The 20,844-nt window shown below is 45.1% G+C and overlaps 1 protein-coding gene across 18 annotated transcripts in view; it reads left to right on the top strand.

Moving 5' to 3' along the window:
* The first annotated feature begins 2,165 nt into the window (after nucleotides 1-2,165).
* The window catches only part of ZNF532 (zinc finger protein 532), a 92,781-nt gene continuing 74,102 nt past the window's right edge, over nucleotides 2,166-20,844 (top strand). For 4 of the 18 annotated variants that reach the window (XM_045574818.1, XM_045574816.1, XM_036419430.2 and 1 more), the window contains exons 1-2: nucleotides 3,291-4,088; nucleotides 4,181-4,288. The gene's annotated coding sequence lies outside the window, so the exon portion shown is untranslated. Of the gene's footprint in view, nucleotides 2,418-2,986; nucleotides 3,196-3,289; nucleotides 4,089-4,180; nucleotides 4,289-20,844 lie in introns of those variants that run through there. The other 14 variants (XM_036419425.2, XM_045574803.1, XM_045574812.1 and 11 more) reach the window with 13 other exon arrangements.

Genomic DNA, 20,844 nt, shown 5'->3' with positions numbered 1-20,844 from the left:
GGGCAGTTCCACACCCAGGACACTTTCTGATAAGCAATTCAGACTTTAGTGCAATTCTGATCATTCAAACACTGCTGTGCTGTGCTTTCAGTTCTTTAAGGGAAGGGAGTGGGGGAGGGGCAAGATTGCATTTGAAGTAAACAAAGATTTCAAATCTAGGAAACGTAGGATTTACTCTGGCATGCACATTATGAAATTCCATATATTGTACTGTGTGTAGCGTTATCGAGATTTCCGATAGGCAAGTCTCTGGATTCTATTCAATGCATATAATGTTTTCTCCACATGCATATTAATAAGGGCCCACTCTGAGGAGAAGAAAGAAGGCCTCCTCTCAAATGAAATCAAGCCCAGGTAAAGCTGAAACTCAACCCACAGAGTACTGGCACCGTTTTCAGGCTAAAAGAAGATGAGATTCAATTTCATCATCTTGTAACGGTGATAAATGTGAGGCCGCTGCTGGTAAAATTTGCAGATTACATAGGTCTTTCTAAACACGTGGAAATAGGCCCCCCAATTTACGTGCAACTCCAAACAATTTGCCGTTTGAAATGAAAGACCAACAACTCTTCAACTCTTTGGTGAGACAATCGTCTGGTTCATTTACATGAAAAGCCTTAAATAGCAAAAATGCTACTTCAATTTACATCACACCGTGTCTCCATAACGAACAATGGCTTCCTCAAAGGCAGTTAATGCAAAGGAGAGGCACACTGAGATTTAAAAAACCGACTTCCCAGCACTTTGCAAATAGTAAGCAATTAGCCTAATTTAAAATAAAGCACACAAAAAGCGCTTCCTATGCTGGGCGTTTTCACTGCAATGGGAGTGAGCCTTTTGAAGAGGTTTTGGTGATGTATATATATATATTTTTCAGATCTTTCTGTTTTGCACTATTTCTAGGGTACACACAATGAGCTTGGCAGAGGTTTTTCTCTCTCGTTTTAAAAGACCCCATTGGGTGCAGGTGTGTGAGCCCCATAGGAACTAGGACACAGGGCTGGATACATAGCAGTCCTGACGTGGTGGTAAGATATTGTGTCTGTCGGATGTGTTGATTACACACCTTTGTGGGCTTGGCGGGGTTTATTTATACATATGTATCCTTTTGAGTTCTGTGGGCTATGACCACCTGCTGTATGCACAATACGTGCTTGTTACACCTTTGCACACCACCTCCCTTCTTGAATTTAAAGACCTAGCTATTACTTCTTGTTTACTCAATATCATTCCCCCATTTAAGGAAAAAAAAAAGGAAGAAAAAAAAAAAAAGACATAAACCGAACATGCCATGTTTCAATTTGGCCCCAGTGGCTTTTTTCTCTGAAAGCAAAACGTGTTTTTTTTTTACACCAGGGCTTTCTCTCCACCCCAGGGAGGGGGGTGTCTTCCATGCTTTGTGGCTCCGTTTAAGGCGAAAAGGGCTCCAAGTCGCTAACTGGACCGAAGGGGAGCCCCTTCTCCCGCTTCCAGGGAGCATCCCCCATTGAATGTCTCCGAAGACATGACAGCGTGCTCTCTTCTTCCTTGTTTGCCACCATTGCGAGGAGAACACACACCACCTTGGCTTCCAGAACCTGGGTCGAGGCTACGGTCTTTCTCCAGCAGCTCTGCCGAGGCCTTGCTTGCTTCCACTCCAGTAAGTTGCGGCTTTTTGGGGCCATGGCAAGGACTGGGTGAGCCTGACATGTCGTTGGAGAGAGAAGAAAAAAAAAAAAAAAAAAGAAAGAAAGAAAAAAAAAAGCAAGCAGCCCTCCCTCCATCCCCTCACCACCACCACCAACCACCCCGCTCTCCGGGGCGAAGCTGCAGCCCAGCAGCCCCAGATGGGCGAGACTTGGCAGGTCCGCGGGGCTCCCTCTCGCATCGGCGGCGGCGGCGGCACCACCGGGGCGCCCGCCGGCCGCGGGGCTTCGCGCTCCGGCTCCCGCGACCCAGCCCTCCCTTCCCCCCGCGGCCGCCCCCTCCCCCTCCGCCGCGCTCCCTTTTGTTCGCTCGCCGCTCCGGCCGAGCCGCCGCCGCAGGGCCCGCACCCCCGGCCCTAGGCCCCGGCCCCGCGGGCCGCCCCGCCGCCGCCAGCGCGCGGCCTAGAGCGCGGCGCCCGGGAGGCGCGGGGCCCGGGCCGGGCGCACGGCGAGGCCGCGGCGGCGGCGGGGCGGCCGGGAGCCGGGAGCCGGGAGGCGGGAGGCGGCGGCGCGAGGCCGCTCCACCTCGCTCGCACGCACACACCGACCCCGGCGGCCGCGGGGATGCAGCGGACACGCCCGTAGCATGGAGCCGCCGCCGCCGCCGCTACGACGACAGCAGCCGCAGCCCCAGCAGCAGCAGCCGCCGGCGGCGCCGCGCGGAACAAAGGTCATCCGAGCTGCGGCCCAGGCGCCCGGGCTTGACCGCTGCGAAGGCCAACCCGGGAAGGGGTGGGTGTGCGCCCGGGGGAAGGGGTGCGGGGGGGCCCCCCCAGCGGCCGGCGAGCGAGGAGGGGCGCACGGGTGGGCGCCGGGGCGAGGAGGGGCGCGGCCCCTCGTGCGCCCCGCGGCTCGGGGCGAGCGCGTGAGGCTCAGGCCCTCTCTGGCTTGGCCGCCGCGGCCTGGCCCACCCTGGCCTCGGGGACGCCGGCCTTCGCGGCTTGGCCAGCTTTCTTGGGGGGCCGAGGACCGGCCGGTGTTGCTAGGCCCCACACAGGTTCACTGAGGGGGGCCCCACGTGAGCCAGGGGCTCGCCTCCTCCCTGCGGCGCCGGCTGCGCACAGGGCTTCCCGAGGCCTCGGTGCCCCCTCTTTCTCACTGCCCCTTCGTGCCCCCCCTACTCCCACCCCAGGCATCTTTTTTTTTAGTCGTCTGCCCCGAGGTGAAGGGATTTGGACGTCTCCCCCCAGGTGCCTGAAAGAAGAGAAGGTTGGAGGAGGAGGAGGAGGAGACTGGGGGGGCTGCTGGCGGTGGTGACAGGGTTGGGAGAGAGAGAGAGAGGCACGGGAGGAGGGGGCTGGGTGGGGTGGGGGTGACAGGCAGCGAGGAGCCTGGTCAACAAGCCAGCACCACTCAGCCAGGAGGCCGAGGCCGGCTCCCGCAGCCAACGCGTCCAGTGTGAGCAGACACACATAGATTTGCTTTTCTTGGGGGCTCTTTGTCAGCCACCAACACAAGGGAACACACACTGACACACAGGTACACACAGATCTGAGCCAGGTTGTGGGAGGTAAGTGGGGGAAGGCGGAAGGAGGGGGCCACAGGGTCTGCGGTGGGCTTTGGGGTGGAGGGGGTGGGGGATGGGCCCTCAGGGGCTCTGGAGTGCTTGTGAGGTGGGCATTTCCAAGCCTGGGTGCTTGTGTGGTGGTGGTGGTGGTGGGGGGACACACGATGACCTTCCCCTCCCCAGGAAGACCTGCAAGGGAAGAGCAACCCCCTGCGAGAGCCCCCTGCGCTGATGATTTTCAGGGACTTGTTGGCAACTCAGGGAGGGTTGCCATAGCTTTTTTATGTAGGGTGACCAGAACCGGCTGAGACTGGTTTGAGGCAGATCAGCTCCTGAACACAATGCAGTCACTGAGCTCCTACAGTGGGATAGCAGCTTCCTCCCTTCATGGCAGCCAAAAGCAGAGGCGCTTGCAGGAAGGTACCATCCCAACACAGTATGTGAATGCACACTTAGACACCACACAGCACTGGTATGTGGCTAATGGAGTCCTGAAAGAGCCTGTGTAGAGAAGATGGGGGAAATGTGCAGGTTTGCAAGGTCTGAGATTACTTGGGCTTTTCCTGCCTTTTTCTTTTGCTTAAGGGATGGACAAGGAGCTGAGATTTATGACCCTTATTAAAGAAAAAAAAAAAATGTGACTTGCTAGGGTGGGGACACTTGGTTTATACCTCTCTCTCTCTCTCTCTTTCTCTCTCTCTCTCAATCTCAATCTCTCGTTTTTAACAAAACCAAACCAGAATGAACTGATGGATTTGTAATGGTAGTTTGTTGCTGGAGATTGCTACTTTGCATGCTTTTTTTTCTCTTGCAGGGTATGTTCTGTTTTGTGCTTTTCCTTTTAGAAGCTACTAAAGGGTGTTGGGGATACTTCTGACTATTATGAAGGCCAAAAGGTAACAGTATTGTTCTAGAAAATGAGCATAAATGCTTTCCAGTGATGCTGTAAGGCATACATGCTGTCTTTTTTTTTCCCCCCCCCTTGTAGGCCTGTTGACTGTGGCTGCTTTTAACCCTTTCATCTTTGCAGAGAATGCCCGTGTGACAGTAACTGAGCACTGTTCCAAAGTCTTTCCCAAAGGTCAAGGTTCACAAGGTGAGAGATGATATTTTGAGCATGAATTTAAGTATTTATTTGAAGATCCATTCAGACACAGACTGACAATAGATTGGTACTCTGGAAGTAATATTGGGCTCTAACTGTTACCCACCTATAATGGGATTAGAGTGACTTTATGATGGTATTCCTGTCCAGGCAAAATCAGAATGACCTCATAAAATCGCCTTTGTCTAATCATTTAGAAGATTCAGGCCTGGAAAGAAGCAAGCTTAGGGGATGGTAGGCGGCAGGGCCTTGTAGAGAATGCCCTGTTTTGCATTAGACTAAAGCAGCACACATGTAGTATTTTCCTGATGATTACAAAGGATGATTACAAAGAAAGAAGGACTTCACCAAATCGAGGCAGCTTCGCCACCTTTTTGGGATTTGAGAAGTCTTAAGGTAGATTTGCCTTTTGTTCATTCATCACCTTTTTTTTTTTTTTTTAAACCTTGCTTTCTGTTAACCTGAAAGGTTTTTCACTCGGAGTCAAGTGGTGGAATGGCTTTTATTGATTTTGGGGGCTGTTGACGGTGAGTTTGCCATTGGATTATTTGTGGCATACATTTTAATGTGGAATCCTAATGCTATACCAGGAAGAAAGCGGGTAGTCTGGCTTCCTCTGTGGAAAGATGCCTGTTAACTCCAAGCTTTACAGCAGTGGATGGCGGAAAATGTCTGCTGCCTTACGAGATGGAGGTTAGATTCGAGCTGGCATTGTTGTGCACCCTCCAGAATCGGTTTTTGCAGAAGCGAGGAGGCCAGCAGGGATGAATGTAGGCAAGGGAAGAACAAAGGCAGTGGGAGCTTACAGGGGAACTACTAAACGTTTTGCCTGGGGGGGTTCCTTATGAAAAGAAGGTCTACTTCCCCAAACAGGAAACCAGCAGCTTCAGAATCACATCCAATCTGATGTCATCAACAGATAGAACTGGTTCTGTCTTCTGGTTTGGTAACAGGACAGTCCAGGGGAGGCCACACAAGACATGATTGAAAAGAAATTTCTCCTCTACTGTGAAGAGAGGGCATTTTGTTCCTCTTCGCGGTCAGCAGAACTGGGTCTTTTCAGAAACGCTGAGGATCTTAGAATTGGTTGTGTTCTGGCAGTTGGTGGGCAGAATATCTGCCCTGGAGGGTGTCAAGTAGGCAAGGGTTTTTATTGTTCAGAAATATTTCGTGCGGTTTGCAGAGCATCCAGTGTGTGAAAAAACTGGCAAAGGGAAAAGGGAGTGTATGGTTAGCTCAGAGTACGTTGTGTGGTATTTAATAGAGATAAATGTAATCTCGGACTGATAGACCAGTAAATGGCTTACGTGATGGAACAAAATTCATGACAAATCACTGTGCTGAAATTGGTTTTCAATTCTGCAACGGCTTGGGCTGCCAGAGGTGCTGTGTCTGAATGTGGGCAGAAATCTGCTTGCAAAGCAGATCCTGGTCCATGTTGCACATTGTGCTGCTCCTGCTTTTTTGGTGCCAACTAAAACTCAGATGGCTAATATGATAAACCTTAATGAGCTTGCTACAATAAACTGTTTTATAATTTAGTCCTTCACTCTTGTCTTGAGAAAGCCAGTGATTTTCACGTCACTTTGACAGCTAAACCCCCCCATGGTAAGGAGTCTTTCTTGGTAATATGTTTAAAAGCCCTTTTTGTAAAGCATTGTATGTCACAGAATGTTCTGGTTTACTCTCTCTGTGGCTTTTGGCTTTGTTCCTCCCCCTCTCCCAGAAGGCTCCTGAAAAAGAGCATTTGTTTTGCATTTAGGCCGGTCTTTCCAGCTGCAAATGCAGTGTGAGTGAGGTTGGAGAGCTGGTTCTCCTGGGCTGCAATCGGGAAGCTCATCTTGGATGGAGGTCTGTCTCAGGTGGCGGTCCCCTGCTGAGCTCTAACAATGTGGCAGCCCAGGGCCCCAGGGGAGAGGATCAGAGTTTCCTGGGCTTGGGAATGTGAATGTGTGTGTGGAGAACAGCAACAGCATTAGCATTCCCCTTCCTGGAAGAGGCCGGAGGGAACAGGGTGGCACCCATACACGGGCTGGGCCTGGGTGTTGCTGTCCCCCGTCGCCTTGGAGGCAGCCACACCTGGAGCCCGCAGCCCCGGCTTCTGGTGGGGATTGCCTGCAGCAGTCCCCAAGGCGGCCATCTCTGCGGGAGGAATGTGTGGGTTTGGCTGGAGAGGGTACACTGGAAAGAAAGTGTCACTGGCCGTTGAACCCTTTGCTTGTTTTTGTCATTTGCCTACTTAGGATCATTTTTTCCATGTGGAAGAACATTGGATCCAGGGCTTTTAGAACTCAGCCTCCTGGTTCTGGAGGGCTCTGCCATCTCCTTTTCCCCTGTTTTGTCACAAAGAGGTTCCCCGCCCCCACCCGCCTTGACTCCCTTTTAAAGGAAGGTCTAGGAAGGAGGCAGCCAGCACGGGAATGGGTTTTCTGCTTTAGCCCTTTGACCGGGATGGGTTAGGATTTTAGGATTTCTAGTCTCCCAACCTCTTCATTTTTTCCCCTGGAAATGCTTTCTTGGGCATTGCTGTGGGGTATAGTCTGTCTTCTGTTGGTTTTGAATAACCTTGCCTGTGTCCTTGGTAGGACTCCATCTGGCTGTGTGTATCTGGAGCAGAGTTGCCAATACAAGGGAAATGGAAGTATCTGGAAAAGATCTGGGGTTACTCCCTCCTCATTCCCTCAGTATCTCTTCCTAATCAATACAATTCCATAACAAATCAATAACCTCTGCTACGCCCAAGGTTAAGGAAAGCCACACCTTTGTGTTAGAGTTAGGAGAGGATCTTTAACCTAAAGTCATGACTAAGTAATTAAAAATTTTAAATTTACATGTAGTAAAATTTATTGGTGGTGTACAGTTCTCTGGGTTTGACTAGTGTATAGCACTGTCTATCTGCCACCACTGTCTATTAATAAGTAATAGTTCCCTCGGCCCCAAAACTGTCCTGATGACCCTTTGCAGTCAGACTCATCCCCTGGCAGCTACTGGTTTGTACTGTCCCTCTGTCTGTATCTTTTCCAGAATGCCACACAAATATTTGAGATTCATCCATTTTGCTGTGTGTATCCATACTTGGTTCTTCTCTATTGCTTAGTTGTAGGCCACTGTATGGATGTACCTCAGCTTTTTCTTCATTCAGTGGTTGAAGGACATCAGGGTTTTCCCGTTTCTGGTGATTGTGAATAAAGTTGTAAACATTTGCATACAGGTTTTAGTCTGAACATTAGTTTTATGTCTCCTTGGCTGGGTCATATGGTAAGTACATGAGAATTAGAAGTTTGAATGAAAATAAATTCAGCTCGTCATAGCTCACACACACAAAAAGGTCTAGTCAGCTGCAGTTAAGACTTCTCAAGTAGGAGATTGTAGCAAACATTATCTGAAGACACATGAGAGATGACTGAGATAATAGACCACTCACTAACAGGATGACATGCTTTATAACCCAGAACTAATCAGAATTAGCCAAAAGTGGAAACAAAAAACTGCAAGTGGTAAGATCTCCTTTGTTTCCTACAGCAGTTATTTTTAATCTCTTCAGAAACATTTGGCAGTTTAATTTTTGCATTTGTCTTCAGGTTCAGTAAAACACCAAACAATAATAGAATCGAACTTTTGGAAAGTGGTACCAAAGATCTTTGTTGACATCTTAGTTGTGCAAACAACTTAATTATAAATTGTCTGATTTATTGACTACCAAAATATTGGTGCTTTTTTAACATTTGAGTTATTCAGCTTTTATGCCATTTAAGGAAGTAAAAAATACTTAAGTAATATCAAAGCAATGAAATAGGTAGTTTTTGGAGGCAGGTTCTTTTTTTTAGAGGATAAAATAATGTTCAGGATTGGGAAGAACAAATAGACCAAGGTATGGTGATGTAGAGGCGGGAGAACCCTGAGAAGTAGGGAGTGATGTTAAATTGGGGATTATTTCACCTACTTAACAGATACTGTTTACTAATGCCCCATGTTGTGCTAGACACTGGGAAGTACCAAAGGGAAAGGAATTCAGAGAAAAATAAGTGGGACGTAGCCCCCAGATGCTATGACAAGAATATGAATAGGCCACCCAATGCCATGTGTCCAGAGAGGAGCCCTTGAAGAGGTAGCTTCTGAGCTGAACCATGAAAGACCAATAAGAATTTGTAAGGCAGGCAAAGACTTGGGGGAAGAATGAGAGTCTGTCTGGTGGAACAGTGTGTCAAGGGCACTGAGGGAACTTAGTGTTGACTGGTTTGGGGGGAGTGTGGTATGGGAGAACAGAGGAAGCTTAGGCAATCAAGGTCAGACTTCCAAAGGTCATTCTGTATAGTCAATTTGAGTCCTGGGGTAGTTGCCAGGAGGATGGAATGAAGGCTGTCCAGGCGGGAGGCAGGGAGGTCAAATGATGGGACCAATGCAAGCAGAATCCAAGAGAAAACACCAAGGCGTGATCCAAGGTGTTGCAATGGGGAAGGAGAGGTAGGTGGTGATTTCCTCGGGGTCAGGCAGGCCTATGGTTGTTCCCCATGAGATGGGGGATGAGGTACGGGGGGTGGCAGAAGAGGTGGATGATGGCTCTCTGAGGTTACTTGCCAGTGGTTGTTTATGTCTCTGAGATCCTGAATTAGAAGACAAAATAGATTTGGAAGGTGGAGTTGGAGGGGCTTGATACAGTGAGTTCAAGATTGGGTTGCCTGTGGGGGTGACTTTTATCTCCCAGATGTGTTTGGGCTGGAGGTCTAGATTGGAAGTATTTAGCATAGACCAGAAATAAATCTTAAAAGGTGGAAAAGGGTTGGGTTTAATGATTTATACGGTAAAACCGTAAATGAAGTAAGAGGATGGCTGAAGAACTTAAGATACATGCTTCAGGAAGTTGGAGGGCCAAACATTGCCAGAGAGGTAGAAAATTTTAGTAGTTAGTATCTGCAGACACTGCAGTCCACCATGGTGGGCCTTTCTATATGTTACGTTATTTATACTGAAACCATGAGATTAGCTACATATTATTATCCCCATGGTGCAGGTGGGGAAACAGACAAAGATCCTGGCCAGAGTCTGCCAGCTCATAGATGGTAGTAGAGGCAGAATTTGGAAGGCTGCTCCTCACCTACCAGGCTATTCTGCATGGGGGAGCATAGGTCATGGGGAAATCCTGAGAGTTGCTTAGGGGTATGGAGACAAGAGGGGGGAGTTGGAGAGAGGGCTCAGGTAAGTGCTCAGCAGCACTGATGTGCAGGTTAGAAGTGGCAGTTGGTAATGGAGACGGTTGAGTCCCAGTAAGAGCCCTTATAATTAGCCAGATTTCCCTGACTTGAGTCATCATGGAGAGAGAGAGAGAATCTGTGTCAACACCAGAGACGGTGCTAGAAATAGCATGTTGAAAAGACAGACATTTTTACTGGTACTAGGGTGAGGATACAAGTTGAAAGGGAGAAGGAACAAAGAGGTGTTTTGTTTTGTTTCGTTTTTGAAAGGGATGAGAAAAAGTAAATTGAAAGTGATGTTGAGAAAAATCTTTTGTTCCAACAATAAACAAACATTGGTTAGAGAGTTCTTTGAACCATCATCTACAGATGGAAAGTTCCAAATTCTGATTTAAGAATGAGGTGTGCGAGCAAATTCTGCTTAATCTAAACCTGGAGACTGAAATAAGAAATTTTTAGGCCAACTCTGGTCTTTTTAACTGTCGCACATAAGTAGCCTCTAGTCAGTGGTATTTAGTGTCCGAAATGCAGGCTTTGTATTGTTTTGTTTTCAGTCAAATATTATTACAACTTTACATAATTAGAGATTCCAAGCATCTTGAAGGATTTATGGAAGCCTAAAGATAAAATCAAGATGTTGTAGGTCTTGAATGTTTTCCTTTTAGAACATAAACTCCTGCTTTCCAAAGGCCCACTCAAGAACCTAATAATGGGTGTTGAATTTGGTAGTTTTCTTCTATCTCTCTCCCTTCCTCTCTGAGGAACAAATTCTTTCTAGAGATCTGAATGATAAGAATTAGATTGCAGAACAACTTACTACGTTAGAAAATTCAAATACAGTGATTGAGCCCATATTGGGGTGAGAGGGAAGGGCATCTGTTTTTAGTAGCGGGCAGCAGGTTTGAAATAAAAAACCCAGCACTCTTCCAGTCTGAGGCTGTTGTATCATTACTTTCTCTCTGCTTTCCAGAATTTATAATATGTATTTCTGCTAGCTCATTTATAATCCTTATATCATGTGAACCTGAAACTATGAGTTATTCAATGAAGCCTCACTCATTGATGAGCTGGTCTCTTATACTTGCTGATCTAACATAGCGAGAATGCCAGAGGTAGTTTGAGGTTTGTAGCTTGAGAACTGATTATGCCTGGCGTTCTGGTTAAAGCTGGGGGATAAGGCCATGGAGATTTTCAGTTGCCTCTGCCTAGTCCTCAAATGAAACAGCAATCTGAATTCTGCTCACTAACTAGCTATGGGACCTAGAATGAGTTACTTAAATAAGCCATACTTTTCTGGAGGGTTATTAGGATTAAATGCATATAAAGTGTTAAACAGTGTGTGTGGTAGGTAGTAAACCCTTTATTATTTATTTATTTGTTTATTTATTTTAATATATTTTATTGATTTTGTACAGAGAGGAAGGGAGAGAGATAGAAAGCTAGAAACATCAATGAGAGAGAGTCATCGATCAGCTGCCTCTTGCACACCCCCCCACCGGGGATATGCCCTCAACCAAGGTACATGCCCTTGACCAGAATCGAACCCGGGTCCCTTCAGTCCCCAAGCCGACGCTCTATCCATTGAGCCAAACCGGTCTCGGCGGTAGTAAACCCCAAAACCTTGGCTATTCTGTCTTCTGCAGCCTCCTGTTTTTGGGAAAGGGCTTTTGCTCAACATTCCCCCCCCCCCCCCCTCAGTCTAGGAGTGTGTTGTTTCTTCTGGCCTTTCTTTGATCTCATAAGTGTATTTATTTATTTATTTTGACACCATAGAAACACATACAGTGAGAGTGTCTTGCCTTGTCTATAGGTCTTCACTTACGGCTTCCCTGTATCTGGTTAAAAAGTGGGCGAAATGTGGGCAGGAGGTTACGTACTTGTTCCTACTTGACTATAGTTTCATTTGTCGGTGGGAATCTTGCATGAGTTTTGCAGTTATAAATCATGTACTTCACGGTTCTTAGCTTTTTGAAAAATTCAGCCCAGTGAGTGGCTATAGTCAACATTGTCTGTCCGTTGGTGTAATTTACGTTGATCAGAATGTTAAAAAACAACCTGGTTGTGAAAGTATGGGGGGTTTGCCAATGCCTTTGATATGTCCCTTTCCCCTGGCGCTTTGCTTCCCATGTTTTCGACAGTGACCAGATACTCATTATCTGCTCATTTGGGTTTGGTGGTGATGGAAGTTTGAGTGTAGAAGGCATCAAAGGGATCTAGGAGGAATTATTTTGTGTCTAGAACTGCTCCGTGTAGTATGATAGGCACCAGCCACATAGGGCTATGGGGCACTTGCCATGTGGCTAGGCCTAACTGAGTTACACACACCAAGTTTTGAAGACTTATACACACACACAAAAGGAAAATAATCTCATTAATAGACTTTTTAGTTTGATTGCATGCTGGAATGGCACGAGGACTGAAAGCTAGGAACTCTGATGTCCTTTTGCACTCACTCAGCTTACCTGTGCTCCCTCCAGGGCCCCAGGCCCTAGGTTGTCTGTGTCTCTGCCTCGGTGGAACTGTGTTCCCTTTCTTATGCATATGGCCTTTGTTCAGACATCCTCACAGCCATTGAGTGAATGAGGAAAGCAATGAGAAATGATCTGTATGTGTTTATTAGCTAAGTTTAAACAAGCTGGAGGCAATGAAAGGGTCTGCCTTTCTATGGAACATGCTCTTGTTTTTTTCAATGATAAGTGGATTTTCCTTAGTTTGTCCTATCTTTCATCTCTTCTGTTTATAGGCTAGAATACACAATTTCTATCAATAGATGCCCCACTGTCTCAGGACTGTGGTCTGTAGCTTTGCCTTAATTCACTCTTGTCAAGAAATAACTTGCCCACAAGTGAATTGAATTTGTGTTCTTAATTTTTATACTGTTTTCTGATATGCTTACTTGGATTCTAAGGGTAGAGGTGGGGGGAAGAATACAAAAAAGGAAAGATTGACTCTTAGGTAGAGATTTTGATAAAAATTTGGGGTAGAATTGTGAAAAAGAAGAGGGATGGAGCTTGACAAAAAGAGAGAGAGAGAGATGATCCAGGGAGGGAAATGATGGAGAAGTTTAACATTTGGCAGGCGAGAATTCTACCACTGAACCACCAATGCGCACAGAAGTTTAACATTTGGCACAAGAAGAAAATGTGCAGAAGACACTGAGCTTAGTTTTCTGGCTAGGACAGAGATTTTGAGCCAGGAAATGAAAAAACAAGAGTCTCAAGGAAGATTAGCTAAAGGGTGACTTGGCCGCCCTGGAACGGGCAGCTCAGGACACTGTGTTTTCCAACCACTTCTGATTTCTGGATAGTCAGGACTCACAGCGAACCTGACAAATGAAAGTCTTAACCCATTTTATGCTTGAGGAGTTGGAGGCTCTGAGAGATGAACAAATGTGCCATAGGTTGCCAGCTAGTGTAGGGGTTGGCATTCATACCTGGGTCTTTCTGACCCTGAAGTCTGTACCTCAGTATAGTAGCCAAAGTGTATGAACTCTTCAAAAACAAAAGTCTACTGAAAAAAAAAAAAAAATCTTCACCTATCTTTATTGATTTTAGAGGTGGTGGGAGGAGAGAAGAGAGAGAAACATTGATGTAAGAAAGAAACATTGGTCAGTTGCTTTTTGTAAGGGCCCTGACAGGGAATCCAATCCATGACTCTTCAGTGCGCAAGATGATGCTCCAACCATCTGAGCCACACTGTCCAGGGCTGAATGAGCTCTTTTGAGTGTTGAAATTGGATCCTTTCTCTCTTTTCTATTGACACAAGAGCACAAAAACAATGTGTAGCTTTCAGTATTTCTTCCATTAATGCATAGCAAATGCTGATTGAGTAATGCATTAGACTGAGACACTAGAGGTAGGAAATTTGGCAGAATAGCCAGTGGAATAGTTAATGCATAATGATCAGGGTCTTATGGGTGCGTAGATGTGTATTTGAAGCCTCTCGTAGGTTAGGGGTATGTGGCGTGTGTGTGTGTGTGTGTGTGTGTGTGTGTGTGTGTGCGCGCATGTGTGTGTGTGCGCGCGCGCACGGTTTGAGGAGTCTCTTAATAGGTATATAATCCTCCTGGCAAAAATGCAAGTCTGGTCTATCTGGCCAATGTTAATTTTGGGAAAGATTAAACACATAGTTTAGCAGTTGAGTAATAATAATTATGCTTTAGTGGTTTTGATGTAGATGACTCATAAAATTTAAAAAAAACTCTGTTCCTCTAATCTTGAGCATTAGGATATTGCTGACCTCTGTTGGAGTTTCAAATTTAGCCTTAAGTTCTTCGGTTACATGGTGCTCTAATTTCACATTCGTAGAGGCTGAGACAAATTTGTTCCGCATCTTAGGAGACCTCGCCGGGCTGCCTTTCTCCAAGAGGCACTTCAGTGAAGGACGCTGTCATACTCCATATGGTTGCTGGGAATTCCTGATGGCCCCTGTCTTGTTATCATTACCTATTTAGGAGCATCAGTGTTATGGCTTGGTTTCTTCTAAGTTCTCTCTATGCTAGGACCCTATTGCTGATCTTGATACTATAATAACTCACATTAGTAAGTACTTAACTGTATTCCAGGTACTTTGGTAAGTACCTACCTAGGTTATTTAATCCTCACAATAACTCCATGAAGTAGATTTGATTTTCTTTTTCAATGGAGAAGACCAGCTTAAAGAAGTTAAGTAACTTGCTTGGAACCAAGGAACTTTTAAAGGAAAGAGACAGGACTTGGTTCAGTTTGTTTTATCCCAAAAGCCCATCCGTTGGTCACTGCAGCGCACTGTGGTTTTACAGGCACCATTTTTACAGCTAATGGGGCAGAGACTCACATGTCTTTGAGGTTCATAGCCACTGCTGCTGGGTCAACCAATGATTCCCTTTGTTGGCATGATCCAGTAGGGATGTCTTGCTTGTTCCCAGACTCTGCTGTGGCCATGGCTACTAAAAATAGGTAAACATTGTTACCTTGTTCCCTTTCCCGATTTTCCTTCCTTCACCATTTGTTATGTGTGCATGTGCATTTTACAACACATTTTCCTTTTTAAAAAAAATATATTTTATTGATTTTGTACAGAGAGGAAGGGAGAGAGATAGAGAGTTAGAAACATCGATGAGAGAGAGTCATCGATCAGCTGCCTCTTGCACACCCTCTTCTGGGGATATGCCCGCAACCAAGGTACATGCCCTTGACCGGAATCGAATCTGGGACCCTTCAGTTCCCAAGCTGACGCTCTATCCATTGAGCCAAACCGGTTTCGGCCACATTTTCCTTTTGACAGTACTCACTGGACCAGCCCAACAGGGCTTTTGTGCTCAGTTTTATTGAAGGCAGAGCCCCTGTAGAAATGCCTGTTTATTGCTCTTCCTCCTTATGTTTAGGTGTATTCCCTTGGGCTGATGCAGGGGTGCCCCTGGAGAAACAGAGGGTTAGCGTTGTTCAGAAATATGGGCAGGAAACGTCTCCCTCACTCTCTACTCCCTAACCATCTCTCAAGAGAGTACTTCCTTAAACATGTTTCAAGTGTCTCCCAAAGGTGTCTCACCTCGAAAGCTCCCAGCCTCACTTGGGTAGTGCTTAGCCTGGATTTCCCGTAAAGAGGATGCATGTTGGGACTTCAAAGAGGCCTGGAGAAAAGAAGGCCGTGAATATGTGTGTGTGTATTTATCCAGCATTTCCCAAATTCCTAGACTGTAGAATCAGTTCCTCTGCCCTGCTTTTGGTGGGAAGTTTAGTAACAGGAGGAGCATTCCTGGGTGAACATTGTTCCAAACTGATGGTTGTCTCAGGTGAAATGAATGAAACTCTAGAGAGGGCCTTTGAGTAGAACATAACGGTTGACAAAATGATGTCATTAGTTCTATTTCTCTGTTTTTTTGTTTTGTTTTGTTTTGTTTTCTGATATCTGTCTACTTTAGGAAGAGAACTTTTAAATAAATTATTTTAATTCAACAGTCAGTAGGCATGCTGTTAACATCATAACTTTGGGGGATGATTTCAGTCATAACATATAGATGAAAGTACCACATTTCATGATCCCACCTTTAAGTAAAATAGTATCTGGCAAGAATTGCTTAATGATTAGGCGATGGCCTCATATGGCAATATAAGAAGGGTTGTAATAACTCTGTGGGGAGTCCATTTGTCCACACCCAGCCTCAGTTGGAGGGAGAGGGCAGGGGTAGTGGTGGTGAGCTGCACCCACCTCTGTGCTAGAAGGCTCTGGTGTGGACGACGGGGGGAGCAGGTTAATTATGATTTTAGGAGGATTAGGGCTTGGTGGGAGGAAGGAAGGGTGAAAAGGGGAAAGTCTGTTCCCTTAGGACAGGATTTTCAACCTTAGCACCACTGACATTTGGGGCTGGATAATTCTTTGTTGTGGGCTGTCCTATGCATTGTAGGAGGTTTAGCAGAATCCCTGGCCTCTACTTACTAACTCACAAGATGCTAGTAGCACCCCTCACCCCTGCCAAGCTGTGATAGATAACCAAACATGTCTCTGGACATTGCTAATTATTTATCAGTGTGGTGGAGGGGCAGAATTCCCCCAGTTGAGAACCTCAGTCTTAAAGCCTTGGGCAAGAACAATACTTCCAAACTTTCTGAATGAAATCCTACAAGAAAGACCTCCTAAGGAAGCAAGTGACTTTGAACTGTAAAACCCCAGAGAAGTGGAGAAGAGCTTCAGCTACTCGTTTTCTCTTCCATGCTTCTAGTTCCAGAAATCTCAAAAATGTTTGCAGCCCTGGCCGGTTTGACTCAGTGGATAGGGTGTTGACCTGTGGACTTCAGGGTCCCAGATTCGATTCCCAGTCAGGGTACGTGCCTGGGTTGCAGGCTCGATCCCTAGTAAGGGTGTGCAGGAGGTAGCCAATCGATGATTCTCTCTCATCATTGATGTTTCTCTCTCACTCCTCCTTCCTCTCTGAAATAAATAAATAAAAAACATATAAAAGTTTGCAAATATTTTAAATTTAGTATTTAAAAGAGAGAAAAATTACGCGTAAAATCAGGAAGAACACAGCCAAAAGTAGAGCTGCTGGTTTGATTAGAGCATTTCAGGGACAAAAGCCCTGTATAGGATTTAGGATTTATGTGTAAAAATTTAGAGGGCTTCAGCAGGTAACCAAGGAAAGTTACTTTGAAGCTCTGCATATCTGTACTCAAAATATCACTTCTAATTTAGAAAATCTATATTTGCTTCAAGCTATAATTGTAGAGATGCTACTGAAAAATGTGGCATTTGTAAAATTCCAAAGGAATGCTTCTAAATCTTTTATGAGTTTTCCTCCTAATCCGAGAATCCTTTTGTTTTCAGTATTTAAATGGATAAGTGAGTGATTTTTTAGTTTTGAAATATTGGAATTCACCAAACATGCTTCATTAAAAAAAGAAAAAGAAGAAAAAAGAGGCAGTCTGCATCCAACAGGAAAGGAATTTAGACTTTTCCCCCTTGCTTTCTCATTGTGAAACTATTTGAATAACCCAGTTCAAGCAGAGGCTATAATGAATTTTCCTGAAGTTTATTAATGGTGACAGGTTCAGCCCAGACCCTTTCAGAGTTTCTCATTGATGAATTAGTAAATTCCGGCAAAAGGGTCTTGTAGTTAAAAGATGCCTATCCATTGGAAAACAGCTCATACAATAGTACCTTTGATGGAATTTGCCAAGATTGATGGTTTTGACTATCTTTAAGTTCAGAGGAAATTTTAACTTCTAACTACGTGCCTGTAGATATCAGATTTTGAAAATGCACACCTACACTTTGGTGGATGAATTTTGAAAAACATAATTCCCTTGTCAAAATGATGTGTATCCTAAGCCTTTCCATGAATTTCACACATATATTTTATGTATCTATATGTAAACATATACAAATGCAATTGCTTATTTAAAAATTTTTAATGTATATATCTTTATTACCTGATCCCCTCCAATGGTGTATCTTGATTGTTCAACATCAGTATCTATAATAGCTCTACCTTACTTTTAATGACTGCATAGTACTCCGTAAAAAAGATGTAGTGTAAACAATGAGTGTACTTAAACACAGTGTAACTATACTTACAAATGATTAAGATGGTAATTTTATATCATGTGTATTTTAAGAGTCTCATGCTCTACCGACTGAGCTAGCTGGGCGAGACAGCTATATCATGTGTATTTTACCACAATTAAGAAAAGTAATGTAGCATAACTGACCTATTAATTGCCCTGTTGGTGGACATTTATGTATTCTCCAGGGTTATTTTTATGCAGGTGCCCCTCACTGTGGAAGGTTTTTTTGTTTGTTTTTGCTTGAAAATATTGCCTCTGTGCCCTAAGATAAGGCAAATAGGACCCTTGCCCTCTTTTCTTTGGTGTAACTAAGGAAAGATCAGGCTTTTTCTTTCTAGACTTGAAGAGTGTTCTAGTTGTGGGGGGTGCTTTTGGAGAGAGAGACTTCTACAGTCATCTCCGTGGCTGAAGATTTTGTTTCATTGGCTCCCACACTGAGTGGGGGCCTGGACAAGCCCTGCCCGGAGCAGCTTTTTACTGTCCCAAACCAGTTATCTGCAGAGATGGTTAACCCAGGAGATTTCCTGCTTCCCAAAGGCATTCCTGGAGGTGAAATGAAGGACACTCCTAGGGAGAACACAGCCAGACAACTGGGTGAGAGGGCTTATTCCATACGACAGCTGTGCAGGCACGAGGAGGCCCTGGGCAGGAAGGACCTTGCCAGCTGTTCAGGTCTGTGTGCCATGGTTTGGTGCTTCGTTAGCGTCTGTGCTTGATTTTTTAGCAGAGCCATCTTTTTTTTTTTTTTTTTAATATATTTTATTGATTTTGTACAGAGAGGAAGGGAGAGAGATAGAGAGTTAGAAACATCGATGAGAGAGAGTCATCGACCAGCTGCCTCCTGCACACCCCCCACTGGGGATATGCACGCAACCAAGGCACATGCCCTTGACCGGAATCGAACCCGGGACCCTTCAGTCCCCAAGCCGACGCTCCATCCACTGAGCCAAACAGGTCTCGGCCAGAGCCATCTTTTGACATGTTAACCTGAGGGCAGTCCTGCCCTTCAAGTTTACATTCTGCTTTCTAAAGAAAAACAGGGGGCATGTATTTTGGGAAGCTTTGTATATTCAGTACTAAGTAGATATCCCACTGTTCCAAGAACCTTAGCGCTCTTGGTAAGTAGCCAGCATGGTTCTATTTTCGCCTCTGGAGCAAGAAAAAGAAAACAGTGGTCATGTGGAATGACTGCAGATGCTTAATTTGGGTATGTTTGATGCAAGTTTAGTCACAGGATGATCCAGCAAGCACCCTGCATGTATGTCATGGTGTGTGAGGGTGTCCGGTGGGAGAGGAGAGGATAAAGACACTGGTCTGCTGCAGCAGTGAGGGCCCTGTCACCTTCCATCTGGGCTTGCCCAGAAAATCACAAAGCAAAGCAGAGCCCCCGAGCCGGAGCACGCAGGAGGGTCTGTGTCCTTCGGGACTAGCAAAAGTGTCCTCTTCCAAATCCAAGTCCCTTTCAGTGCTGGAGCCACACTGAGCCCGGGGAAGCTGTGGTCAGTCCCACTTCCTGAGGAAGTGACTGAGGTGGCCAGCTTTGGGAAGGCTGCCTCACCCAAGAGTCCCACAGGGCAGCGGAGGAGAAACTGCATGCAAATTGCTTTTCCTTTGAGCAGGGCTTTGGGAGTAAAGTATCCTCCACAAATGGGCTTTTTGTTAGGTTAGTGCTGACTCTTACTGCCCTTCTCTAATCTCGTTGCCTTTTGAGGTTGTCAAATACCCCCGGAAATCAGTACCTCGACCCAGAGAACTTTTGGAATTATGCTTTGACGTAAGTTATGAAAACCCAGTATATTTTAAAGGAGTTTAGTCACTTGAATGCTAAAACACAGACTTTATGGGGTGTTTAATTTTGTACAAGCAGATTCAGGATAAAAGTCTTGGTTGGTAGTGGAAATTGGGCATTTTTGGAACTTGCTTGTGATTTTAACGAAAAGAAAAATCAAACTAAATTAGTCCACTCCATGTGAATGTAAAGACCACTTCAAATGGCCCCTGTCATGGCTCAACATCACGTGTTTGCTAAATAAAATATTTTCATTTTGAGTTTTCTTTTTAAAAATAAGAATGTATATGATTCACAATTTTCCTTCTCTTTTCCCCTTGTCAGCCAATTATGAACCATATTCTCTCATTGATGCTTCATTCCTCCCCACCATTTACATAACACTGAGTCACAAGCCCTGAAGTTAGCTAGGTAGAGGTGACTGCTGGGCTCCCTGTTTCCGGGTGGCTGTCACCAGAAAGAGGACAACTTCTTCAGGGTGAACCTTCACTTCATCAGGTTGTCGTTTTTGAGCCATGCACTATACATTGTTGTTATATCCTTTACTTTTTTACTTGCCTCTTCATATGTACCTTTTAATTAAAAAAAATATTTTTAATTGATTTCAGAGAAAAAGGGAGAAGGAGAGAGAGAGTAACATCAGTAGTGAGAGAGAATCATTGATCAGTTGCACGCCCTCTACTGGAGATCGAGTTCACAATTTGCGCATGTGCCCTGACTGGGAACCAACCGTGACCTCCTGGTTCATAAGTAAACAACCACTGAGCAATACCGGCTGGGCTATGTTTTTGAATTTTTAATTAAAATCCAGTTATTAAGAAAACAGCACTCAGATTAACTTGTACTTTCTACTTAAAAGGACGTTTTTCAGATGTGGAGCAGGTGCTTAAGAAATCCTAAATCCTAAATAAAGTCATCAATTCTTACCTATTACGATCTGGGCTTATTTAAGCATTTGCTTTCCTTCTGCCCAAAGGGCAGTTGCTGTGCCTTGGGCTCCAGTTTTCTCCCTGCTCTTTTACATGAGAGGGTGGCCATTACCTCTTTAATGACTTCTGGTTACTTTTTTGACCTTCAACTGTACCTAGTATCTGCTTGCTAAAATCCCCAATGATTCTGAATGGCACTGTTAAAGAAATTCATTCTCTCTCTTTCTTGAAAAATTTTAAATGTAATAGGAGGTATGATGTGAATTGCATGTCAGGTACTACCTCTGTTCTCACTGATGGTTTTAAATGTGAATGTCTCTTTACGTGCTCTGTTTCCTCCCTCTCTTCTGTTTCCTCTTCCCCCTCTCCTCCTCTTTACCCGGACCTGTCCCTTCTGGTAGATACAGGGCTCCTTTCTTTAGAGAGGGACCTGAACTTAACATTTAAAATTCAGATAAAATAGATTATACTTTATAAATGGGGTTAAAAAGTTTTCTTATACTTGATTTTGCATGTTTTAAGACTTGTTACTTAAAATGAGAACCCTAATATATAAAAAGCCAGGGGCCATCATGATCTAAACAACCGGATGGAC

Source organism: Pipistrellus kuhlii, unplaced genomic scaffold (assembly GCF_014108245.1).
Source record: "Pipistrellus kuhlii isolate mPipKuh1 unplaced genomic scaffold, mPipKuh1.p scaffold_m20_p_6, whole genome shotgun sequence".
NCBI classification, from domain to species: domain Eukaryota; kingdom Metazoa; phylum Chordata; class Mammalia; order Chiroptera; family Vespertilionidae; genus Pipistrellus; species Pipistrellus kuhlii.
The sequence above is the reverse complement of the archived record's forward strand: the minus strand, read 5'-3'. Positions and strand labels throughout refer to the sequence as shown.